We start from the raw sequence: 25,090 nt of genomic DNA, 5'->3' as shown, positions 1-25,090 counted from the left end.
ACATTGAAATTAGCTAAATTTGAATAGATTATGATTAATCCCTTGGGCCACACAAATCTGTGGGCTTAGACATGCATTGTGACAGAGACTTAATTATCCTTCTATTCGTGGTTCAGAGAGGGACATATCTTTACAAATGGAGACTTCTCTATTGTAAATGTCCTTCATAAAAAGGAAATGGCTACTCGGTTTTCTGAGATTCCTTTTATTTTTTTGGCACCCACTTAAATAGTCCTTAGAGAGGCAAATTTTGAAGTGGCATATTCTATTTGCCTTGATATAGATGTACCCCACTTTGCTTGTGCATTCATTTTTTAAAAGACACCCTGATTTGTTCAAGTTTTTAGCTATCATGAATAGTGCTGCTGTGCATAACTGCATCCTTGTTTGAATTTGGGGATAGATTTTCAAAGCAGTTGACTAATAATGAAAGTATGATATGTTGCTGGCCAAAATCTTGAACTTCTTTGCCCATTGAAACTGAATAGAAGAATGTGGAGACAGAGTTTGGGGAAAATAGAAAGGTGGCTTTAATTCTCAGCTGGTGGAGAGGGGAAGATAGCTGTGTCCCCACCCGCTCTGTGTGAGGATCCCAGGCTGACAGAAGACAGGGCTCGCAGTCAGGAGTGGGTGATGAGGAGCAAAGGTAATAGGACCTTGGTTTCTTCCTCTTGCATCGTTTCAAAGACAGTCATAAACTGGCATCAGTAGCCCAGGAATAAAGTCTGATAGTTTGGTAGCTCTGTGGCCTTCTGATATGGAACTACAAGCGGAAGGGTGTATCTGGTAAACACCAGATACAGGATGTCAAAGAAAAAAATGTGAATTGTAGCTCCTACAGAGTTATGGGGCAGAAAAGCAAACTTAGCTAAAGACATGCAGAGTTAGGAGCAGTTAAAGTAGAAAACTAGGAATATTTGGGCCTCTCACAGTTCTCTTTATCTTCCTGGTTCTCAAGAAAGGGAAAGAAAAACTCATTCCTCTTTTTTCCCTTTTCATGGCAACAGATATATCCCATCGCTTAACTTTGGGGAAAAACTGTCCAAATGTGTTACACAATGTCTGTATGGCCATCCCACCAGGCGAGGGAGACTTCCTGCTGCTCCATACTCTCCAGTGTGAGTCCGGAATCACCCTTCCCTCAAAGGAACAGAGGACACTCACGATAATGCAAGACACACAGCGAGGTTTATTTCCAGATAGCTGGGGTCCAAGTGTCCGCCCAACGCAGCGGGTTTCAACACGGACCCCAAGCACTCAGAGCCAAGGGGTTATATAGCATTTTCAAATCATGATATTTCTAAATTACCTAACTCACAGGAATTTTCATTACACACACACACACAGCTGTGCCTATCTCTCTCCTGGGGTCTTAAGGAGATAAGTTTATGAGACCTGTTTACCTAATTTTCAGTGTCGAAGCCGCCCACATTCTTGGTGTTTAAGATTAACTTGCCTTCCTGGTACTTAAGATTAACTTGTCTCCCAGGTTTTATCTAGTTCTTCTTCCCTCAAGTCACGTACTCAGTAAAGATGGTTTTTCTGGCCTCTAAGATGGCCGTTCTTATGCTAACCTATTCTTACATTCCCCCCTTTTCTGTTGTAGAAACGGAGGAATCTTCCTCCGTGGGTAGAGTTTGATCCAGGGATCATTATACATCCTTCCTCAAAAACAATTTTAGGAATCTTTACTTAAAAACAACCTTATCTTAAAATGGAGTGACTTTGGTTTTACAAGCAGCAAGCAAAGTACAGAAGCAGAAATGCATTACAGGAGCATTAAGTTCTACATTAGGTCACAGCGTCTAATCTGAAATCACACCCATAATATCATTTTTCAGGCTATCTGGGAAATAGTTATTTCCCAGGATATCTGAACCATAGCTACTCTATTTTGATTTTTAATAGTAAAAAAAATTTTTTTATAGCCAAAGCAGATGTCACCATTAATGACGTTAGTGTTTTTCTAGGTATGAGAAGATGCAAGAATTGGAACTCATAAAACCTTTTTCTGAAAAGATCTGACTATCTGAAGGCCTGTTCTGCCAGTTTTTTTTTTTTTTTTTTTAATCAGAGCACAGAGTGCCTCATTCCTGATTTTCACCCTGAACTTCTTTCAGGGGGTGTTGAAGGTCAGCAGCTTGCAATGGTTGTGATGTAATCTTTGTAGAGACAGCTGGCAAGTCCCAACTTCCAGTCAGCAGGATCCCTTCATAGCCACATATCTGACCATGTGACACCATTTCATGGCCATTGTGTCCTGCGGTGCTGGGAAGGCTCATTCCCAGGTCTAGGGAAGTGATGGGCCACTCAGTGTGCTAAAATTGGACCAGGCCTTGCAAGTAGCAAAAGTCTCTGGACCACTGTCTTACTAGCCTCCTAGTCCAGGAAAATATTCCCTCTTGTTGCTTTTTCTCATACCCAGAGTCACATTATTACAATTATTGATCTCATATGGAACTGCATATCAGCATTATATCACAGGCTCAGTGAAACAAGTGACATATCACATAACAAGGAACTGTCTCAGCAGTGAGTCTTAGTAAACACTAGACATTAACAAAACTATAAACTTAATTTAACAATTTACAAAACTTAATATCTGTGATTTTTCATTATGGAGGCCCTGTAGCCAGGGAGGCTTTAACCCATCAAATGAAAAATGAGGTTTGTCAGGGAACTGGGAAAAGCCAAGCAGCCCTCTTGGATTTCCCATAGCCCTGACTCTGATTTCCAACTATTGTTTTTCATTTTCCAATTTAGAAGCAGACTTTTGCCATGGTTTAAGGACATTCGGATGGCACAAGTCTAACAGAGTTTTTGTATAAGTAGAATGAGCTTTTACATGTCTACAAACCCGACAATTGGATTAATTTCTAAAACTAGCATAGGATCAGGCCTATGGTAGAAAAGCATTTGATTTATATGCAGAGGTCTAAGAAGTCAAGAAAACATTATAAATGATCACACGAATCAGGTCCAGCATCTTGGGCAAACTGTCTACCTCTGATGTCGTCGTCTTCTCATCCTGGTGTAGTGTAGTTTCTTCTGAAAAAAAGTCCTTCCATCCAGGTTGGAGACAGTCCCTTAAATTATGTCTTTTTCCAGTCCTGGTTGCAGGTCATAAGGCATCTGATCTTCATCCAAAGATAGATCACTGAGACAAGCTTCAGAAACAAACCTAGGGTGCTCTTTAAGAACTCAACCAAATCCCATATTAATATCACATAACAGCAAAGATCATTCAGGAAATGAGTCTTAGTAGATACAGACTTCCATTAACAAACTGGGATTCAACATTCATTGAAACATCTTTTTCTCCCTAAAATCACCCTCATTTTTATCAAATATAACCAGATTAAAACTTGTTTACAAAATAGATCTGTTCTCAATAAACTTGACCTGATTATTTATATAACCATAGACTTTTCTTTTTTTTTTTTTGCTTTGCTGAAACTTTTATGGAGTCTTTAACTTGACTTTAAAACCTTTCAGGGCTAGGAAAGTCATCTCAAAGGCTTATCACAGATTTTGCCTAACAGATGTGAGTGAATTCCTCCCTTTCTTAAGGTCTCCAAAACTGAGATTTCTGTACCTGTTAGTGAGATAACCTTCTTAGTTTATCTGACAAAGTTACTGGAAGCCTAAGAGTTTCCAGTCTCTGAAGGGGTCAGATAGAGAAAAATGTTAAATGCTTAGTTTGAAGGGAAGGTTTCCTAAGATCTGGAAAACACAGATTCAAACCAGTAATTTTTCAGAAAGCATAAAGGTTATAAGCATATTTGCCAGTTCATTCGGTCCTTTTGTTAAACTTTGTACAGTCATCAGGTTTCTCACTAGAATCTTTTAATTTCTTACCCAGTTCAGAAACTTGTATTTATCCAAAAGTCCTTTTTATAAATCTTCTGGAAGAGGAAGCATTTTCACAAGAAACTTGGTTAGTGCTGTGACACCACTTTAAGATAGTAATCAGAATTATGGCAACATTTTACCTGAATATATCAGAATTTATATATAAATTGTTTCTAGGATATCTGTGTTAGTAACATTTACCATACAATATACCCAAGACTTATTATTCACTTGACAATACTTCCCATGTAATTTAACATGGAAGTTGAACCCAGTTAGTGTAATATCTCCCTTTGGGATGTTTCAGGGGCCCTCTGAAGCATCCCAAAGTCAGCTAGAAGCCAAAAGTGCTTCATCAGATTGATTTAGGAAGTTTTGTCAACAAATATCAGAAAGGTTTAGAGCACTCAGTCAGATGGGATTAAAGATCACAGTGAAACAATAGCTATTCACTCAGCCATAGTAACAATATAGGATTTCAGAGGCAAACATAGGACAGACCACTTAAGAGGCAAATAAACTTAAATCTATTGTCAAATGCAGTTTAACATCTCAAAAAAACCTTTGTTTATACACAAAACCCTTTCCTTGGGGTCCACTTTCCACAAAACCATTTTATCACTTTCTGTACCCATTTGTTCTCCCATCCTGGAACAGCCAACTGTAAGTTAGATCTACTACCTTTTTCCTCTATAAAATGTAACTTCATTTTCCATACCTTTTTACTGAACACACGCATCTTACTTTCCTTAAGCAACCAAGAATTGACCTTTATATTAGCATTCTATAGATTGGTGAACATAAATACCAGTGATAACTTAAAAATTTTTAGCAAACATCTCAGGATGGCATCAAACATTATTTATTAATAGTCTAAAATCTTTAGTTTTTCCATAAGTTAGTATTCAGTACTGAATGTTTCAGAACCTTATTTTATTTGGAAATGACCAAGCTATTCAATAAACTTTTGTTACTTAATTTAGCACAACCTTAGAAATTCAGGTTACCAAAATCTAGAGAAACTGTTTTAGACAGACATTTTTAATCTTAATAGAGTTTATCTAAAAGCTCATGTCTCATTTACATTTCTTAGAATTTTTTTTTTTCTTCACTCAAGGTAATTTCTTTGTCGACAAACTTGTAACAGATGTGATATTTAATTTATATTGAACCTAGGTGCAATGAAAATATTCTATTTAATGTTAATTACTCTAAGACATGTCTATATTAGATAGATCAACAAACATTAATATCAGGTATTAAATACTGAGTATTTTCCAGTTTACATGAACCTGGAATTTATTATTTTAGAATTATTTGATTTGTAAGCGCTTACCCTTTTTTAAGCCAATTAAATAGAGCTCATTTACAAATTAACTTCAAAAATATTACTCAGAGACAAAGACATACCAAGACATATTAAGACAGACACAGTGCGAGTCTTTAGTCATGAATTAGACATTACAATATATAATTTACTAGTTTATAAAAACAGTGGGACCGATTCTATAGGGGGTCAGCGGAGGGACCCCATAAACAATAAAAGGGCATAAGGAAGGAGAGCCACCCAGTCCCCGCCAGTCTCTATTGCCAATTTTGCCAATGATTCTTTTAGGGTCCGATTCATCCTTTTTACTTGACCCAAGCTCTGGGGATTGTATTCGCAGCGTAATTTTCATTTAATCTCCATAGCCAAAACCAATCCCGGAACAACTTTATCTTAGCCAAACTCCTTGGTCTCTGGGCAGCTGCTCGGAGACCTGCCATAAGAGTCTGGCGGTACACTCGGAGATGCTCCCTACCTTCTGCGCGCTCAAAGTCCCACTGGGGCCGGGTCAATGGAAATCCCTCATCAATTAGGTTCGGCTGCATGGTGGGCCTCCCGTCCACACCCGGGACATGTTTCCGAGCTTCCGATAGAATCCGCTCCCATTCTTCCATAGTGAAGAGCACCTGTAACAGCTACTGAGCTTCCTTGACCCATGACCACAGAATAGATTACGGGAGAGAACAGACACAGGAGAGAGATAGACAATGCCGGCACACATGATAACACGACAAACGGAGGACAGACAAACGTCAGCCGAAAACACACTACTAGGTCTCTGAGACCTCTGAGGCTTCCTGCAGTTTAAAGTAACCTTACCGAAGGGCGTCCATTGCCCACCAGATTCCGGATCGGGAGACCTCCTCTCTCCCGCAGAGCCAGCTGCCTTCCAGCACGAATGCTGGGCCTCGGCCTTATGCCGGCTATAATGATCAATTTGCCCCTGAACAGACCTTGCAGAGCCAGAAAAAGACAAGGGATACAATTCCAGCAAACACACAAATTCGAATTGAGCTTTTTAACACTCATTGGCCGGTCCACCACACCACATTCACAGGCGCCGTCTCATTCACACAACACTCAGGACCCTCACCTAGGGTTCCAAACGGCGTCCACTGTGGACGTCGTTCAGGCACCCCTTCGTCGGGGACGTCTCCCATGACTTCCAGTAATGGAGCCTCCAGGGTCGTAACCGGCTTCTTCCCTTCCACAAGAATTCTCAATTGGGACCGGGCCGAGACCTGTTTCAGTCTCTGGTCGAGGAACTGTTTCAGTCCTCCCCTCTAGGAGGTGGCCAAACCTCCTGCTGCGGCTTTTGTGCAAACCTCGGTATCGGAGGTTGTCTGTCTCTTTGAGGAGGGGTCTTGGGATCCCGGACGAGCCCCCAAATGTTAGAGTCTGGAGTCGCCCTTCCCTCAAAGGAACAGAGGACACTCACGATAATGCAAGACACACAGCGAGGTTTATTTCCAGATAGCTGGGGTCCAAGTGTCCGCCCAACGCAGCGGGTTTCAACAAGGACCCCGAGCACTCAGAGCCAAGGGGTTATATAGCATTTTCAAATCATGATATTTCTAAATTACCTAACTCACAGGAATTTTCATTACACACACACACACAGCTGTGCCTATCTCTCTCCTGGGTCTTAAGGAGATAAGTTTATGAGACCTGTTTACCTAATTTTCAGTGTCGAAGCCGCCCACGTTCTTGGTGTTTAAGATTAACTTGCCTTCCTGGTACTTAAGATTAACTTGTCTCCCAGGTTTTATCTAGTTCTTCTTCCCTCAAGTCACGTACTCAGTAAAAATGGTTTTTCCGGCCTCTAAGATGGCCGTTCTTATGCTAACCTATTCTTACATCCAGCAGTTGATGTTGTTGACTGAGAAGTTCTAGGTGATGCTAGTGGTAAAAGACCCGCCTGCCAATACAAGAGACATAGGAGACACAGGTTCGATCCCTGGGTGGAGAAGATCCCCTGGAGAAGGGCATGGCAACCCACTGCAGTATTCTTGCCTGGAGAATCCCATAGATAGAGGAGCCTGGTGGGCTATGGCCCGTAGGCTAGAATATGACTGTAGCGACTTAGCATGCAAAAAAGTGCACAATTTGAGAGTTGTGAGTTAAGTTCTATTTGGTGAAATGTGAGGACTGCAGCCTGGGAGACAGCACTCAGCTCTGAGAGACTGCTGCACAGAGGCAGTGGGGGAAGTTCAATATATAAGGTCTCGGTGATGGTGGAGTTCAATGCAATCAAGTGCTTATTTTAAAAACAGTTTGGTGCTAGTCATGGGGAGCTGATGTCAGCATGAGGGGATTTAGTGTTTTTCTAAATATGAGGAGATGCAAGGATTGAAATCATAGAATTAGTTCCTAAAAACACCCAACTACCTAAAGACCTGTGCCACCAAATTCCCTGGAGCACAGAGTGCCCCACCCCACCCTGAAATCCCTCAGGGGTTCAAGGTTCACAGCTGCAGCAGCACAGGTTCAGTCTCCACAGAGGCAGATGGCAAAGGCCACTGTCATTGTGGAGGAGGGAATGGCAACCCACTCCAGTAGCCTTGCCCGGGGAATTCCACGGACAGAGGAGTCTGGCAGGCTACAGTCCACGGGATCGCAAAGAGGTGGACACGACCGAGCAACTAACACAACTGGCAAAGGCTCTTTGTAGTTGACATTGTCATCAATTTGGGTTTTTGCAGCTCTGACAGGTGTGGTGTGATGTCTCCTGATTTTAATTTGTAATTCTCTAGTAGTGTAACCTGGAAGGGTAAATTTTAAATTTACACTGGGTTTGCTTCTGTGAGTTTAAAGTTTTTTTATTGTTGTAAACACACATAATGGCCTGCCTCAGGGAGATAACTTGAGCAGCCCACCTGTGAGGGACTGCAGGGGAGTGAAACTAACACGCTCCCTGCCTGAGGCTTGCCATTCTGGGGACATTTGCAAGGAAAGAAGAGTCTTTTACTTTGTTCCTCACCTTCCTCTCGTCAGTTCAGTTCTGTTCAATCACTCTGTCGTGTCCGACTCTTTGCGACCCCGTGGACTGCAGGACGCCAGGCCTCCCTGTCCATTACTAACTCCCAGAGCTCACTCAAACTCATGTCCACCAAGCAGGTGATGCCATCCAACCATCTCATCCTCTGTCATCCCCTTCTCCTCCCTCCTTCAGTCTTCCCCAGAAATGAGTCAGTTCTTTGCATCAGGTGGCCAAAGTATTGGAGTTTCAGCTTTAGCATCAGTCCTTCCAGTGAACACCCAGGACTCATCTCCTTTAGAATGGACTGGTTGGATCTACTTGCAGTCCAAGGGACTCTCAAGAGTCTTCTCCAACACCACAGTTCAAAAGCATCAATTCTTCAGCACTCAGCTTTCTTCACCGTCCAACTCTCACATCCATACATGACCACGGGAAAAACCATAGCCTTGACTAGACGGACCTTCGTTGACAAAGTAATGTCTCTGCTTTTTAATATACTATCTAGTTTGGTCATAACTTTCCTTCCAAGAAGTAAGCGTCTTTTAATTTCATGGCTGCAATCACCATCTGCAGTGATTTTGGAGCCCAGAAAAATAAAGTCTGACACTGTTTCCCCATATATTTGCCATGAAGTGATGGGACCTTGATAATATATTAAAAAGCAGAGACATGGTCATGTATGGATGCGAGTGATGGACTGTGAAGAAAGCTGATCACCGAAGAATTGATGCTTTTGAACTGTGGTGTTGGAGAAGACTCTTGAGAGTCCCTTGTACCGCAAGGAGATCCAACCAGTCCATTCTAAGGGAGATTGATCCTGGGTGTTCATTGGAAGGACTGATGCTAAAGCTGAAACTGCAATACTTTGGCCACCTCATGCGACGAGTTGACTCACTGGAAAAGACTCTGATGCTGGGAAAGGTTGGGGCTGGGAGGAGAAGGGGACGACGGAGAATGAGATGGTTGGATGGCATCACCGACTCTGTGGACATGAGTTTGAGTGAACTCCGGGAGTTGGTGATGGACAGGGAGGCCTGGCGTGCTGTGATTCATGGGGTCGCGGAGAGTCGGACACGACTAAGCGACTGAACTGAACTGAACTGAACTGATGGGACCAGATGCCATGATCTTAGTTTTCTGAATGTTGAGTTTTAAGCCAACTTTTTCACTCTCCTCTTTCTGCTTTACCAGGACCTCCTGTTGTAAGAAAACTTCGGCAAGTGATTAGTATGGTGCCTGGCAAGGGTGGGTGGTTTCAGTCCATGTTCCTCTAAGAGGTTTTGTTTGTTTGTTTTGTTTTGTTTTCTGCATAAGGTCCTTCACAGAGTAGAAATGCATATTTTTTTTTGAACGTCGGCCTTTTAATTAGTTTATTTTAAAAATTTTTTAAGTTGACTTTTAGTGTTTTGTGTTAAAACTCCTTAGCATACCCTAGCTTTTTTTTTTTTTCCCTAAATTTTTTTAACAGCTTTGTCATTGAATTGTGGTGTCAATTGCAAAGTTCATGACTGTGTGGTTTCTAATTAATTAGAAACATCACTGTTCTTCACTGTTTTTAGCGAGGTTTCTGTGTGACGTAGAGGATGACCAGTGATGTACTACTGGTGTTTCTAAATCATGTGGTTTCTAATTAATTAATTTTTCCAAGTAATTATTTTGAGAAGGGTTGTGAAGACGGTCGGCCCCATTTCAGTTAGGATTTCCGAGCTTAGTGCACCCAGAAGACTAGCATTCAGGATGCTGCCTCCGGGGGTTGAACTTGGCGGTGCGCAGGGGGCGTCACACCCGCCCCTGACCCGCGGGCACGGGCACGTTCTGCCCCCAGAGTCGGCTCCAGGCACAGCTGGCGGAACTTTGTCTCCTCAGGACCCATCAGGGCTCAGGCTTCCGGATAGCGGAGCTGCGTCCACGCTGGGAGGAACGGGGCTGACTCAGTACTGATCAGCAAAGAGGCGCTGGAAGAGGGGAAAATGAGGACGAAGGAGCTGCCCGCGAGCAGCTAGGTGCTGACCGGGCAGGCCAACCCTCAGAGGACGCAGGAGGGAAAGAGCTCGATGTGGAAAATGGTGGGGTTTTGGTGAGGTTTCTGTGTAATGGGGAGGATGACCAGTGATGTTCTTTGCTGTAGGGCATCCAGTTCTCCTGGCACTGTTTCTTGAGAGGACTGTCCTTTCTTCTCTGCACCTTTTTGGTTCACTTTTCGTGAGTTAGCCGTCCACATGTAAGTGGGCTCGTTGCTGGGCTCCGTGTTCTCCGCCTGTCTGTGTGTGCCAGTTCCTCTGCTGTGGGTGCCACAGCTCCTTGCTGGAGCCTGAAGTCAGGGAGCAAGATGCCTCCAGCTGTATTCTTTCTCAGAGTCTCTGGCTATTCAGAGTTCTTAGTTGTTGCATACTAATATTAGGAGTATTTATATTTCTATGAAGAATGCCCTTGAGCATTATAATTTCATTTGCTGCTGGTTTTGGTTGAAATGGATGTTTTAATAACTCATTCTTCCAGTGCATGAGCATAGAATATTTTCCTGTTTCTTTGTGTTTTCCTCCGTTTGTTTTCCTGATGCTGTCTAGTTTTTATGAGTCATGGTTTTTTATGTCCTTGGTTAAATTTGTTGCTAGATATTTTATTCCTTTTAATGCTGTAAATGGAAATTTGTTAATTTTTCTTCCTAAAGGTTTACTATTTATTATATAGAAATAATTTACTATATATTTACTATAATACTTAAATATATTTAAATATAAAAATATTTACTATATATTATATAGAAATAAACAGATATCTGTACGTTGATATCAAATTCTTCAATTATACTGAATTTATGAATTCTAACAACTTTTTATGAAGTATGTTGAAAAATGTGTCTATGGTTTCAGTCTCTCCTGCACTACGTTATCCGGTGGACCGAAAACATGGTAGCTACTAATGGACTCTTCTGACAGTGCTTCTCATCCCAAATGGACCCCTACAAGGGCAATGAGCATCACAGCATCCTCTGAATTTGATCTGGGTAAGTCTTGGCCTCTGTTAACCAAGTTTCATGCCTGTCTTATGTGATTTTCTGGCATGGTCTTAACATGGTTGTTTTCAAAAGTAATTTACTTTCTAGTAATGGAGAAGGAAAGGGCAACCCACTCCAGTATTCTTGCCTGGAGAATCCCTTGGATGGAGGAGCCTGGTGGGCTACAGTCCACAGGATCGCAAAGAGTCGGACATGACTGAGCGACTTCACTTCATTTAATGCAAAATGTACAGGAAACTCCTCATAATGGTACAAAGTGCTCAAATTTGCCACATCACCTAAAACACTCCATATATTTTACCCTAAATGGGCACATTCCCCTGAGGAACCAGCACATAACCCCCAGTTCAGGAAATCATATGGTTTCCACATTATTACATAACCCAGAGACCCACCTCTACTCTCACTAGTTCTCCAAACTGTATGAATGTATCTTTTTTCTAGCCTCATCCAGTTTTCTTTTCGGGAATGTGACTGAGGTTTTCTGTCATTTGGACAACCTTCATGGATTTAAAGCGAACAGGATAAACATGGGATCTGGGTGGCCTTTTCTGTATGGTTGCTTTTTCACTATGGATGTTTTTAGTGTTTATTCATGTTGTATTGTGTACCAGTGCTATATTATTTTTCCCATTGTAATTTAAAAAAATAACATGACATACCATTTAAATATTTTTAAGTGTACAGTGTTGTAGTATAAACTACCTTCACTCGTTGTGCAAACAAGTTTAATAACATATATAGCTGTTTATACACTGAGGAAACCCAGGAAATTGAGTTGCTCTCTGAAATGGCCCAAGATACCATCTTCATCTCAAAACAAAACAGAGATTTCCCTGGTGGTCCAGTGGCAAAGACTCTGCTCTTCCAGGGCAGGGGTCCTGGACTGACCCTTGGTCTGGGAACTAGATCCATGGGCACAACTAAGAGTTCGCATGCTGCAGTTGAAGAGCCCGTGTGCAGCAATGAAGATCGACCCGCCGCAGCGAAGTAATGCGCATTAAAAGAGGCAAAAACGAAAGGGAGGGCACGGCTGTTGTGCAGCATGCGCCTTAGTCTTCCCTACTGATCAGAATGTCACAGGATTGTCATTTTTCTATTCTGGGCATGGAGAGGGAGCAGTTGTTTAGCTGTTGAATCAAGTCTGGCTTTTTGCAACCCCACGGACTGTAGCCCGCCAGGCTCCTCTGTCCATGGGATTTTCCAGGCAAGGATACTGGAGTGCATTGCCCTTTTCTTCTCCAGAGGGTATTGCCAGATATTCTCCAGAGGATATTGGCTGGCAGATTCTTTACCACTGAGCCCGCTGGGAAGCCCATAGACAGGGAGATTTCCTTGCAAATGAAGATTTCCCTTATAATTGTAAATTTGACCCACAGAAGAGCCACCTTAACTTGGGTTTCAGAGATGATCATGTGTCCTTTTTAAAAAGGATCAATCAGCTCCCAATACTCACTCCAAAGTGATGGCATTTGCCCCCTTTCACCTGGATGTTTTAGTTTGCTTACACGGTCATCTACTGAAGGACCTCCTGATATTTACAAGTTTTTAGCCATCATTAGTAGAGTTGTTATGCATAATTACATGATGTTTTTGTTTGGACACTGTGTATAACAGTAGTTTTGTAAATATTAGATGTGCTGTGCTGGATCCTCAGGTGAGCCTTGTTCAGCTTTGGAAAAAACTGTCAAACTGTCTTTCAGAGCAGCTGTATATGCATCTTGGCAGTAGTGAAGGAGCTTGTGTATTTCCTAACTGACCATAAATCAATAGGGTCATTTTTCTTTCTTCCTTTTTTTTGGTTGAGTTCAGTGGTTCTTACAGGTTTGCAGTGCTACTTCATTCACTGTTTTACTTTGTAATTCCCTAATGATATATGATTTTGAGTATGTTTATATGCTTATCTCCTGTCCATATATTGTCTTCTGCCAAATGTTCAGATTTGTAACTTTAATGAATTTACTTATTCTACAGCTTTCGGTATAACGTTACTATAAATCCTTTATCAGATATATATTTTATAAATATTTTTCTCTGTTTTTGGCTTGTATTTATGTTTTCTGAATAAGGCCTTTCACTGAGTTTAAAATTTAAAGTACATGTTATGAATTTTATATCTTTTTTATTGTAAAGTTCCTGTCTACATTTATTTGATTGCATATGGTTTCCAATTAATTGTTGTATAACTGGTTTTGGAGAAGTCATGGGAATCCAGTTATGACATATCATATGTTAATTCCATGTGTTTATTATTGAGGATTTACTATAATGTCTTCCACAGTGGCCACACCATTTCTTGTAGGGTACTGATAAAATGTTTAAATGTACCCTGTTTTGCATATACATTCATCCACTGGATAGTTCAATGCTTCCTGCCTTTGGGCTGTTGTAAATAGTGCCACTAATAATATTTGTGGGCTTCCCTGGTGGCTCAGAGGTTAAAGCGTCTGCCTCCAATGCGGGAGACCTGGGTTCGATCCCTGGGTCGGGAAGATCCCCTGGAGAAGGAAATGGTAACCCACTTCAGTATTCTTGCCTGGAGAATCCCATGGACGGAGAAGCCTGGTAGACTACAGTCCACGCGGTCGCAAAGAGTCGGACACGACTGAGCGACTGAACGGAACGGAACGGAATAGTATTTGTATACCAGTTGTTGTTTGAATAGCTGTTCTCGGTTCACTGAGGTATATGCCCAGAGGTGGTTTTTTTTTTTTGAGGAGTGGAGGTTTTGAAGTAAGCAGTAAGGTATATTTTCTTCTTTTTGAGGAAATGCCAATCTATTGTACATATAGTCTGTACCATTTTTCATATCCACAAGGTATCTAATTTTCCACATTGTTAATATTTAGACCCTGGTTATAATCATTTAGTGAATGTGAACAAATATTGCATTGTGATTGCAATCTGTATTTTCATCATTACAGAAAGGAAATGTACCTGAGACAGTTTTATTATAAACTCAAACCTCAGCATCTTGCTCAGGACTTATAGTTGTTGTATTACAGAAATTTACTAACAATCAGTGTATAGGAAATAAAAAAATCATTAAGGCCCCAAATCAACCATCAAATTCTTTAGAATAACACAATCAGTTCTACCGTGTTAATAAATCCAAGGCCAATACAAATTTGTGAGTTTTGAAAAAAAAAAACTTATAAAACTAACAGCAGAAACAGTACTTAAAATATAATCAATTTCATTTGTATTCTTACATGAAGTGGAACTATGCCAATGAAATGAAAAATCATCATTGTATTTCAACTATATGAAAGAACATTAATGACTAACATTTGAGAATTCCAGTTTTAATCAAAATTGTTTACATTGCATTTATTGATCAATCATCCCCATGAAATACTTCATCATAATGAAATTCCCACTGTTTGTTTTGTATTTGTTTAAGTTTACAAATGAAATATGACAGATTATTCTAGTTATTCATTGTATATCAAACAATAATTGTCTTCTCATCCATAAGTCATATGTATCAATATGTTAGCAGTCTATGGATTATTTGTTATTTACATGAAAATGGAGGTTCCATATTCTTTATTTGTGTATTTACTCATGTAACAAGAGGCTTACAGTGAGGATTTTACATCATATTAGAAATATGAAACGTTAGAACATCTTTCAGTTTAGTTCAATTCAGTTGCTCAGTCATGTCTGACTCTTTATGACCCCATGGACTGCAGCATGCCAGGCTTCCCTGTCCATCACCAACACCCACAGCTTACTCAAGCTCATGTCCATTGAGTCAGTGATGCCATCCAACAATCTCATCCTGTGTTGTCCCCTTCTCCTCCCACCTTCAATCTTTCCCAACATCAGGGTCTTTTCAAATGAGTCAGTTTTTTGCATCAGGTGGTCAAAGTATTGGAGTTTCAGCTTCAACATCAGTCTTTTCAATGAAGACTCATGACTGATTTCCTTTAGGATGGACTGGTTGGATCTCCTTGCTGTCCAAGAGACTTTCAAGAGCCTTCTCCAACACCACAGTTCAAAAGCATCAATTCTTTGGCACTTAGCTTTCTTTATGGTCCAACTCTTACATCCATGCATGATTACTGGAAAAACCAGAGCTTGAACTAGACGGAGCTTTCTTGGTAAAGTGATGTCTCTGCTTTTTAATACACTGTCTAGGTTGCTCATTGCTTTTCTTCCAAGGAGTAAGCGTCTTTTAATTTCATGGCTGCAGTCAGCATCTGCAATGATTTTGGAGTCCCCCAAAATAAAGTCTGTCACTGTTTCCATTGTTTCCCCACCTATTTGCCATGAAGTGATGGGACCAGATGCCATGATCTTAGTTTTCTGAATGTTGAGGTTTAAGCCAACCTTTTCATTCTCCTCTTTCACTTTCATCAAGAGGCTCTTTTGTTCTTCTTCACTTTCTGCTATCAGGGTGGTATCATCTGCATATCTGAGGTTATTGATATTTCTCCCAGCAATCTTGATTCCAGCCTGTGCTTCCTCCAGTCTAGCATTTCTCATGATGTTCTCTGCGTGTAAATTGAATAAACAGGATGACAGTGTATAGCCTTGACATACTCCTTTCCCTATCTGGAACCAGTTTGTTGTTTCATATCCATTTCTAACTGTTGCTTCTTGACCTACATACGGATTTCTCAGGAGGCAGGTCAGGTGGTCTGGTATTCCCTTCTGTTTAAGACTTTCCCACAGTTTTAATAGTCATAACGTTAATTTGTTACCTGTTTAATGAAGCTCAGTGTCCTTTTGAGGAGGAAGTTATTCCAAGTTTCATTTTAGCCATTCCTCCCATTGGCATTAATTAGTGAAAAGAATCAGCAGAAGATTTTCAGTTGATAAAATCACTCTCATTCTATTCTTTTCCTTCCACTTAGCCCTCCCACTTTTTGTTGCCATTTTAGCAGTCAGCTACCTCCTATTCTTTCATGGAACAGTCTAGTAATTCGACAGGGATCCCATCCAGTTATGGTAAGATCTCATTTCATCCGTACTACAAAGTTAAGGATCACTTGGTTGCTTTGTACTTATTAATGTTTTTTTCTATTGTACTTATTAATTGTTGTATTAATTCTAGTAGTAGTCTCATCTGACCTTCTAGGAGACCCAGAAAGTTATATTCTAGCTAACTCCTTAGACATTCCCACTTCACATCAAACTGAAATAATACTTGTTTTTGCATCTGCTGTTCTGTGATCCATTCACAATAAATGGGTGTTTTATCTTTAGTCTAAATTGTCATTTTAGCAGTTTCCCCAATTGTTTGTATATCAAAACAATAGAGTATAACATTCTCACCTCTTAGCTAATGTTTCTTTGGATTCCCAGTAGTGGACCTAGTAACACTAAGGTGAACTGGAAGAGAGTCCGTTGACCAACGATACCTTACAGTTGGAGAACTAGCATCTGCTCTGTACTTTTTTGTATTTGTTGCTGTTATAGCACTAATAATCATTATTAAAAGTAAGCTGCTAAAGTTTAAGAGTCTTTGTAAGAAATGGGGAGTAATATGTCTCCTTTAGACTCAAGGAAGATGCTCTAGCTATACTGTTTCCTGAGCACTTTGTCAATGGGACATAAACACTATCATCAAGTGCTACACAAGCATTAAAAATTCATGTCATAACAACTAGCAGTACATAGTTGTACCTTAAGAATTGTATGCCCCTTCTACATATATAAGTATAGTACTATGCTTTATTATATATGTATGTTACATGTAATACATGTACCTATATATTATATATATTACATGATATATCATTTGTATTACATGATATATCCTAAAGGAAATCAGTCCTGAATATTCATTGAAAGGACTGATGCTGAAGCTGAAACTCCAATCTTTTGGCCACCTGATGTGAAGAACTGACTCATTTGAAAAGATCCTGATGCTGGGAAAGATTGAAGGTGGGAGAAGAAGGGGTTGACGGAGGATGAGATGGTTGGATGGCATCACTGACTCAATGGACATGAGTTTGAGTAAACTCTGGGAGTTGGTGATGGACAGGGAGGCCTGGTGTGCTGCAGTCCATGGGGTCACAAAGAGTCAGACACGACTGAGCAGCTGAACTGAACTGACCTGATGTCATTTGTGGTGAACAAGCCTGTCATTGCTGATAATCAGAGCTTAATTGTGAAGGTGTGAGAAAGTATCCACTTGCCCCTAAATGTGCCTTAATTTCTGGCCCACACTCCCATGTGGATTTCTGTAAATGAACTGTTTGTGGTATCTGGTTCTTACTTCATCTCACGTAAATCGTTTACTGTTTCCCCTTAAGTAAGACATCATGATTGACCTGCCATGCTCGCACATAGTTGTTTCATGAATTTGCTATTTTTTTATTTTGGGGGGGTTTTGGGAGTTAGCTATGGATGTCAGCATCCTTAATGCAGTCAAATAGCTTTTAGCTAACATTAAATTAAATATTATTTACCAATATTATTTATCAGGAACCATAGCGTGACATTGTTTGGATGGTTATAGAACATAGAGCAACGACATACGTATGTACACATGCACATTTCAGATAAACAGCCTGTTTAATCAAACCCCCATACCTCAGTCTAAATCTCCTTCTTTGCAATAGACATCATCACCCTGCTAGACTCCCAAAACAAGGTCAACATATAATGATATATAATAAGATTCTATTGATTCATCTAACAAATATATTGCCTTTACTTTTCCAACCCAAGTTATTAGAACTGTGAGTTAGCTACCTAAATATATTAACCAGGTACTTAGGTATGTAGGGCTAATGGGGACAGACAATCCATAGTTTTGACATTTACTCAAAAGAAAATAAAAAATACATTTTAAGGAAGTACTACTTCACAGCTATCAGATTGGTCATCATTAAAAAGTCTGCAAATAGCAAATGTTGGAGTGGTTGTGGAGAATAAGGAACCCTCCTGTACTATTGGTAGGAATGTAAGTTGTAGCCACTATGGAGAACACGATGGAGATTCTGTAAAAAAGCTAAAAATAGAGTTGCTATATGATCCAGCGGTCTTGTTCCTGGTCAGATATGTGGAAAAGACAAAAATAAAATCTACTTTGAAATGATAAATGTACCTCTATGTTCATAGCAGTACTATTTAAGACAAGAAGCCAATTTAAATAAATAAAGCCAACCTAAATAAATAAATAATGAATGTCCATTGTCAGATGAATGGATGAAGAATATATGATATATTTATGTGTTTATGTGCATAGACAAACACATACACACAGTGGAATATTACTGAGTCATAAAATAGAATGAAGTAATGACTTTTGCAGCCACATATAGACAGTCCTAGAGATGATCATACTACATGAAGTAAGTCAGAGAATGGCATGTCATATGGCATCAGTTATATGTGGAATGAATGTAAAAAATTGATACTAATGAACTTATTTATGAAACAGAGGTAGACTCACAAAAATAAGAAACAAATTTATGGTAACCAAAAGGGAAAAGGTAAGAAGGGACTAATTAGGAGTTTGGGATTATTAACAGATTCATGCTACTATATGTAAAACCACAGGACCTACTGGATAGTATAAGAAACTATACTGAATATTTTATGAACATGTATAATGGAACAGAACCTCAAAAGGAATATATGAAAAAGACATAATAAAAATGATAATCATTGTGCCAACACTAACAGTTATCACAGCACTACTCAACATGTATTTATAATGGTCATAAAATGTTCAGTCCATAGTTTTGACTCTTTTTTCATTGATCAACATATTTTCATTGGATAATTATATAAAAGTCAATAGAGAACTGAAACAGAATAAATAAATTTCCTGTTGCTGCTCATCGTCGTTTATGTACTGCTACTGCCTGTAACACCCATTGTGTCGGTGCTGGGCTAGAGATTTACGTTAGTGCAGACTGAGAGATTTCCAAGGTGGAAGGTGTTATGCCCTGAGTCCGGTCCCCCCATACTGGTAGAATAAGACACTCACAGCAATGAAAAGCAAGAATGGGGTTTATTTCTAGCTCGAGCTAGGGCTCATGCCTCCTCCAGCGCAGTGGAGTGCTGACAAGAGCCCCGAGCCCAGGTCACAGCGGTTTTTATAGTCTTAGATTACATAAGCACCTATTTTTGTTCAAAAGATCAAACTGGCAGAAGCTCATTGGCCAGTTCATGCTGGGGGATTTCCCTTTTTCCTCTGATTGGCCTGATTTTTGGCGCCGGCAGGACTTTTCTAGGGAGGAGTTTCTTAATTTTGGCGCCGGCGGGATCTTCTTAGGGAGGAGTTTCTGCGAACTTAGCTTCCACCCTGTCTCCAGGAAATTGAAACTTAGGCCTAAGCAAGGTCTCAGGCCTATCCTGGCTACTCAGATGTTAGGGCTCCCAACAAAGGAAGTATGACTTGTTTACTTCCTTATTGAAGTATTACAGAACTCCATGTAGATGAATTGAACAAAAGTCAAACAGTTTAATTAAGCCACATTCTTACTAGAGAAGAAAGAGTTAACAGGCAGATCTTGGTAGGGAGGCTAGCATTCTCAAACTGGAGGTTTTTTCCCCCCTACATTCCTTTGTTCTGCTTTAGTCTCATAGGAGTCTTCCTTAATCCTGTGTTGCTATGACAATCGGTTCTGACTGAAACTAACTTTTCCCTAAACCTTGAGCTGCTGATTGTTCAACAAAACAATACCTCTTACTCATGGAAATGTGTCTCTTAAGCTATGTTAATGAAACTATGTATCTTGCTTGGAAATCTGTGTTTCTTCAAATTTACGTCAATTGTTTTGTGGATGCGATATACACTGGGGACGACTTCCTTTGTACCGATGCTATCGGGATGTGTGTCGTGGGAGAGGAGCCTGGTACAACTCTCAGCCTTGAGGTGATTAATTTATGTGTGATTAGCAGCTCGCTGTGGTGTTGGAGAAGACTCTTGAGAGTCCCTTATACTGCAAAGATATCCAACCAGTCCATTCTAAAGGAGATCAATCCTGGGTGTTCATTGGAAGGACTGATGCTAAAGCTGAAACTGCAATACTTTGGCCACCTCATGCGACGAGTTGACTCACTGAAAAAGACTCTGATGCTGGGAAAGGTTGGGGGCGGGAGGAGAAGGGGACGACAGAGAATGAGATGGCTGGATGGCATCACCGACTCTGTGGACATGAGTTTGAGTGAACTCCGGGAGTTGGTGATGGACAGGGAGGCCTGGCATGCTGTGATTCATGGGGTCGCGGAGAGTCGGACACGACTGAGCGACTGAACTGAACAAGTATATAATGCCTTGCTAAAAACTAGCAAGGGGGTACTCTTTCTGGCTGCTTCTGATGTCTATGTCAGGAGCTTTCTCTGGCCCTTTTACTTTAATAAAGTTTCTGCTACAGGAAGCTCTGAGACTGAGACTCTGAGACTGCATCTTTTCATCCTGGAGTGACATCTCCTTTGGAGATCAAGAGTTCTGCACTGTTCACCAATCATCTTGGGGTCTCTGCCGGGATGTGAAGACAAGGTAAGGACACTCAGAGGCCTAATTCTTCTGCTATTTCAGGGTGAAAGCTTCTGCTTTACTGACTTGGTGTGTCTATTTGTATGTAGACTGAGCGTTCCTTCCTTGATCAACTTTTCCTGGTCTCTTCAACCATTTCTCAATTGCAACTGCCTGGGGAGTTGAAGCTACTAACCTAGTGTGTCAGATTATAGCTTTTTTGGGGACTTGCAATTCATGCTGTTACTGGGTTCTAGCCAGACCCCCATTCCAAGTTTTACAGGACAGTGCAGGCGGGAACACGTTAGGGAGCTCAGTGGAGCTGTAGCTGTGATTCATGGGGTCGCAAAGAGTCGGACACGACTGAGTGACTGAACTGAACTGAACTGAAGAGTATATGATATCTTACTAAAAACTAGCAAGGGGGTACTCTTTCTGCCCCCTTCTGATGTCTTTTCTCTATCCTTTTTAACTTTAATAAATTTTTTGCTACACGAAGGTCTGAGTGACTGAGGCTGTGTCTTTTGGTCCCAGAGTGACATCTTCTCCTTCAGAAATCAATAGTTCAGCACTGTTCACCATAAATTATCACAGTGATGTGCTTCTCCCCCACCAAATTTTATTTCACTGGTAAATCCTGCAGTCACCTGGCCTTTAGTGTATGTTTTCTGCCAGCCAGAAAGAAAAGGTGAGGAAGCCCAGACAAAATTAATGCTTTTCTCTCTCTCTCTCTCTTTTTTTTTTTACTTGTATTTTATCACAGGTCTTGGTAAAAAGAGGGCCTAGGCCTTTCGTGTTGTGGTTCATGGGGTCGCTAAGAGTTGGATACGACTGAGTGACTGAACTGAACTGAACTGAAAACTGTTTTTAGAGTTACATTTCAAGGCTTGCTCTGGCATTTTACATATGTTGACAAATTGCTGATTATTTTCATAAAATGACAATGATCAGCACTTTATATTTACTTTTTCTTGCTTGAGCTGGAATTGTAGCACAGTTTAAGTCCAGTATTTCATGTTGAAGTAGGCATATCTGAAGCAGTACCATGAGATGAATAAATTTATAATGTAGCCATCGCATCCCATGAGTACAATTTTTCAGTTATAGCCATCATAATTGGAGGACTTGGAACTTGTCCCAGAAATAATTGGAGTACCCAGTATAACATTTCTTTGGCTAAGTAAATACACTTTTGAGTACTTCTCCCAATGATCTTACTTCTCCTCCTGTCATGAAGAGTGGAAGCTGACGGCAGTAGTTCTCGAAACGTGTACTGATTCCCAGGCAGCACGTTTGGGAAATAATATGCCTCGCAAGACAGGAGACTTGAGTTTGGTCCCTGCGTTGGGAAGATAACAATTCACACACTGTTTTATGTGAACAAGTTTTATACTCGTGGATTTTTTTCTTCTGTACACATAAAAACAAATGCTATTGATGGACACGTAAAGAACTCTAATATTGAAAATTACATCTGTATTCTGAGCCATGCTCAGAAATTTGTGAGTCGAAACATAGTTTTATGCCTCATTGTAGTTGCCTCAGTGAAATATTTTGAGAAATGCTGTTCATTCCTGGCATAGATTCAGGAAGATGCTAAATAGCTTTAATCCTTTGTAATGACAACTGGGAATTTAAATCTCCTGTTAATCATATGTGACAACTGTACACAGCAATATGATTTATTAGTATTATATCAATGTTTTCATTCCTATTGTAATTCAACTAAAATATCATATAAAAATTGTACATGAAATCCAGACATAAAATCAATGCAAGCCCCAAATATTCCACCCTTTGAGAGAGAAAGCGAATGAAAAGTCTGTGTTCTTTACCTCATGCTGTCGTATGCGTTAGGTCCTCAAGTACTTTACTCACTGCACGCAACCGAGTGACGAAGAAACGCTCCGGAGAAGAAAGGCCCGATTCTCTGACGCGAGCAGCTCCGCTCCTCTCAGAGCAGACCCTGGGCGTCAACTGTAGAGGACGAGGCTGATGACTAATGTTTGTATGGATTCGTTCATTAGTTGACAAGCTTACTAGGTCTGTTGCCACGTTTTAAAATAATCTCCACATAACTTTCCATAAATTTGGAAATAGCAATCTATTTGTGATCAGAACCTATCATAAGCAACTTCTGTGATAAAACAGAAGTGTGTCAATCCAAATTCCTTCTACAAGGAACATTATTCTTTTCCTTGTGCTGCTGCTGCTGCTGCTAAGTCGCTTCAGTCGTGTCCAACTCTGTGCGACCCCATAGACGGCAGCCCACCAGGCTCCCCCGTCCCTGGGATTCTCCAGGCAAGAACACTGGAGTGGGTTGCCATTTCCTTCTCCAATGCATGAAAGTGAAAAGTGAGAGTGAAGTCGCTCAGTCTGTCTGACTCATAGTGACCCCATGGACTTCAGCCTAGCAGGCTCCTCCGTCCATGGGATTTTCCAGGCAAGAGTACTGGAGTGGGGTGCCATCACCTTCTCCGTTCCTTGTGCTAGTAAACATGCAAAATATTAGGCTATTTTTCTAAGTGAAATCAACAGATACAACCAGTTGCTAATATCCCAGCTGGCCACGCATTTATGCCAGTAGCTGGGGGGCAAGCCTGGCTCGATAAGGAGCAGCCCTTGTGGAGTTGGTCACTGTCACTCCAGCTGTTGTTCCTGAATTTGCAGTGTTATTTGCTGTTTTATTCTAGAATATGTACTCACCCTGTTAGTAAGCCTCTATTTACACAACACATGGTGATGCACTAAACCAATGTGTATTGTGCAGTAAATACCAGGCCTGATGTCATAGAAAAGCCTCTCCAGCCATTGTCACGTTAGTCTAATTTTGTGTGAAAAGTGAAAGTGAAAGTTGCTCATTTTCACTGTGTCCAATCTTTGCTGCCCCATGGACTGTACAGCCCATGGAATTCTCTAGGCCAGAATACTGGAGTGGGTAGCCTTTCCCTTCTCCAGGGGATCTTCCCAACTCAGGGAAGATCTGCAATCTGCCGCATTGCAGGCAGATCCTTTACCAGCAGAGCTACCAGGGAAGCCCAAATATTGTGTTGAGACCATGTAAAGTCAGTGTTTTTATTATGCTTGTGATTATGATGGGAGGTCTGTGAAGGAACTTCTGAAGGATATTTCATGCTAGTCATTGTCATTTTATAGACTTTTAAAAGAATTAATCACTGAGGTGTTGCATTTACTCTTGTACTAGGCAGTTGCTGAGTACCAACATGCCCTTTCTCCCTAAGTGCAGTGGAAGTAATCGCTGCTTCCCAACATTTCTGTCTTCTGTCCTCGGGAGTATGTATTGCTTGAGCTCACCACAGCCTGGTAGAAGGAAACTGTAAGAATGTCCTTCAAATCCCATTTTATCGCAATCTCTTTAGGAGGTTGCAAGCATCAGAAATTTACAAAGCACCGTTTACAATGTCAGATGGAGGATAAAGGTCAATGCTTATGACAGCCACAGGCATCAAAGACTGGTACATGATTGTTGGCTTTGTTTTCATAATCTTCTGTTTCCTATACCAACTAAAGTTTCACTGAATTTCTCATCATTTTTCATTGATCGTTTTTAGATATATTAGAATTTTCCTATACACCTTCACTTGTTGATAAGGGTCTTACTTTACTAATAGTTGCTAAAATTAACTTGTAGTCAATTAGTTTTGGCAACATAGGAAAGAGAATGGCTTTATTATTAGCTTATTTATTAATATATAATTATTGTTTACATTAATCAAATTCTAACTTTCTGAAATAAACAGAAAAATCAGGTCATTTTGAATGTTCATTTGACTATATAGTGCAGTTCAGTTCAGTCGCTCAGTCCTGTCCGACTCTTTGTGACCCTATGAACTGCAGCACACCAGACCTCCCTGTCCATCACCAACTCCTGGAGTCCACCCAAACCCATGTCTACTGAGTCAGTGATTCTATCCAACCATCTCATCCTCTGTCGTCCCCTTCTCTTCCTGCCCTCAATCTTTCCCAGCATCAGGGTCTTTTCCAATGAGTCAGCTCTTCGCATCAGGTGGCCAAAGTATTGGAGTTTCAGCTTCAACATCAGTCCTTCCAGTGAACACCCAGGACTGATCTCCTTTAGGATGGACTGGTTGGATCTCCTTGCAGTCCAAGAGACTCTCAAGAGTCTTCTCCACATCAAAGTTAAAAAGCATCAATTCTTCTGTGCTCAACTTTTTTATAGTCCAAATCTCACAGCCATACATGACCAGTGGAAAAACCATAGCCTTTGACTGTATAGGAGCATGGCAATGTTGTTACATAAAATTATTTAAAGTGTCTATTATAATTCTCTGGTTTGATGTAGAAATTACTCTTTGGTTTTCCTGCTAGCATTGCAAGAAAAAAAAAAAGTAATCAGAGCTCCAATGGTAATTTTGCTGTTAGCAGTAAGTATAGCATAAAGTGAACACAAAAGAGGTTAGAGTGGACCAAATATGAACATTCAGT

General features: G+C 40.6%; 1 long non-coding RNA gene across 2 annotated transcripts in view; it reads left to right on the top strand.

Moving 5' to 3' along the window:
- Nucleotides 1-10,943: 10,943 nt before the first annotated feature.
- Nucleotides 10,944-25,090, top strand: part of LOC129553420 (uncharacterized) — a 33,748-nt gene continuing 19,601 nt past the window's right edge. For both annotated transcript variants that reach the window (XR_008685453.2, XR_016035221.1), the window contains exons 1-2: nt 10,944-11,166; nt 20,523-20,647. This is a non-coding gene — a long non-coding RNA (uncharacterized LOC129553420). The remainder of the gene's footprint in view (nt 11,167-20,522; nt 20,648-25,090) is intronic.

The sequence above is a fragment of the Moschus berezovskii genome, chromosome 18 (assembly GCF_049115385.1).
Source record: "Moschus berezovskii isolate FMDL1 chromosome 18, NW_MosBer_1.0, whole genome shotgun sequence".
Classification (NCBI taxonomy): Eukaryota; Metazoa; Chordata; class Mammalia; order Artiodactyla; family Moschidae; genus Moschus; species Moschus berezovskii.
This window is presented reverse-complemented; position numbering and strand designations above follow the sequence as displayed.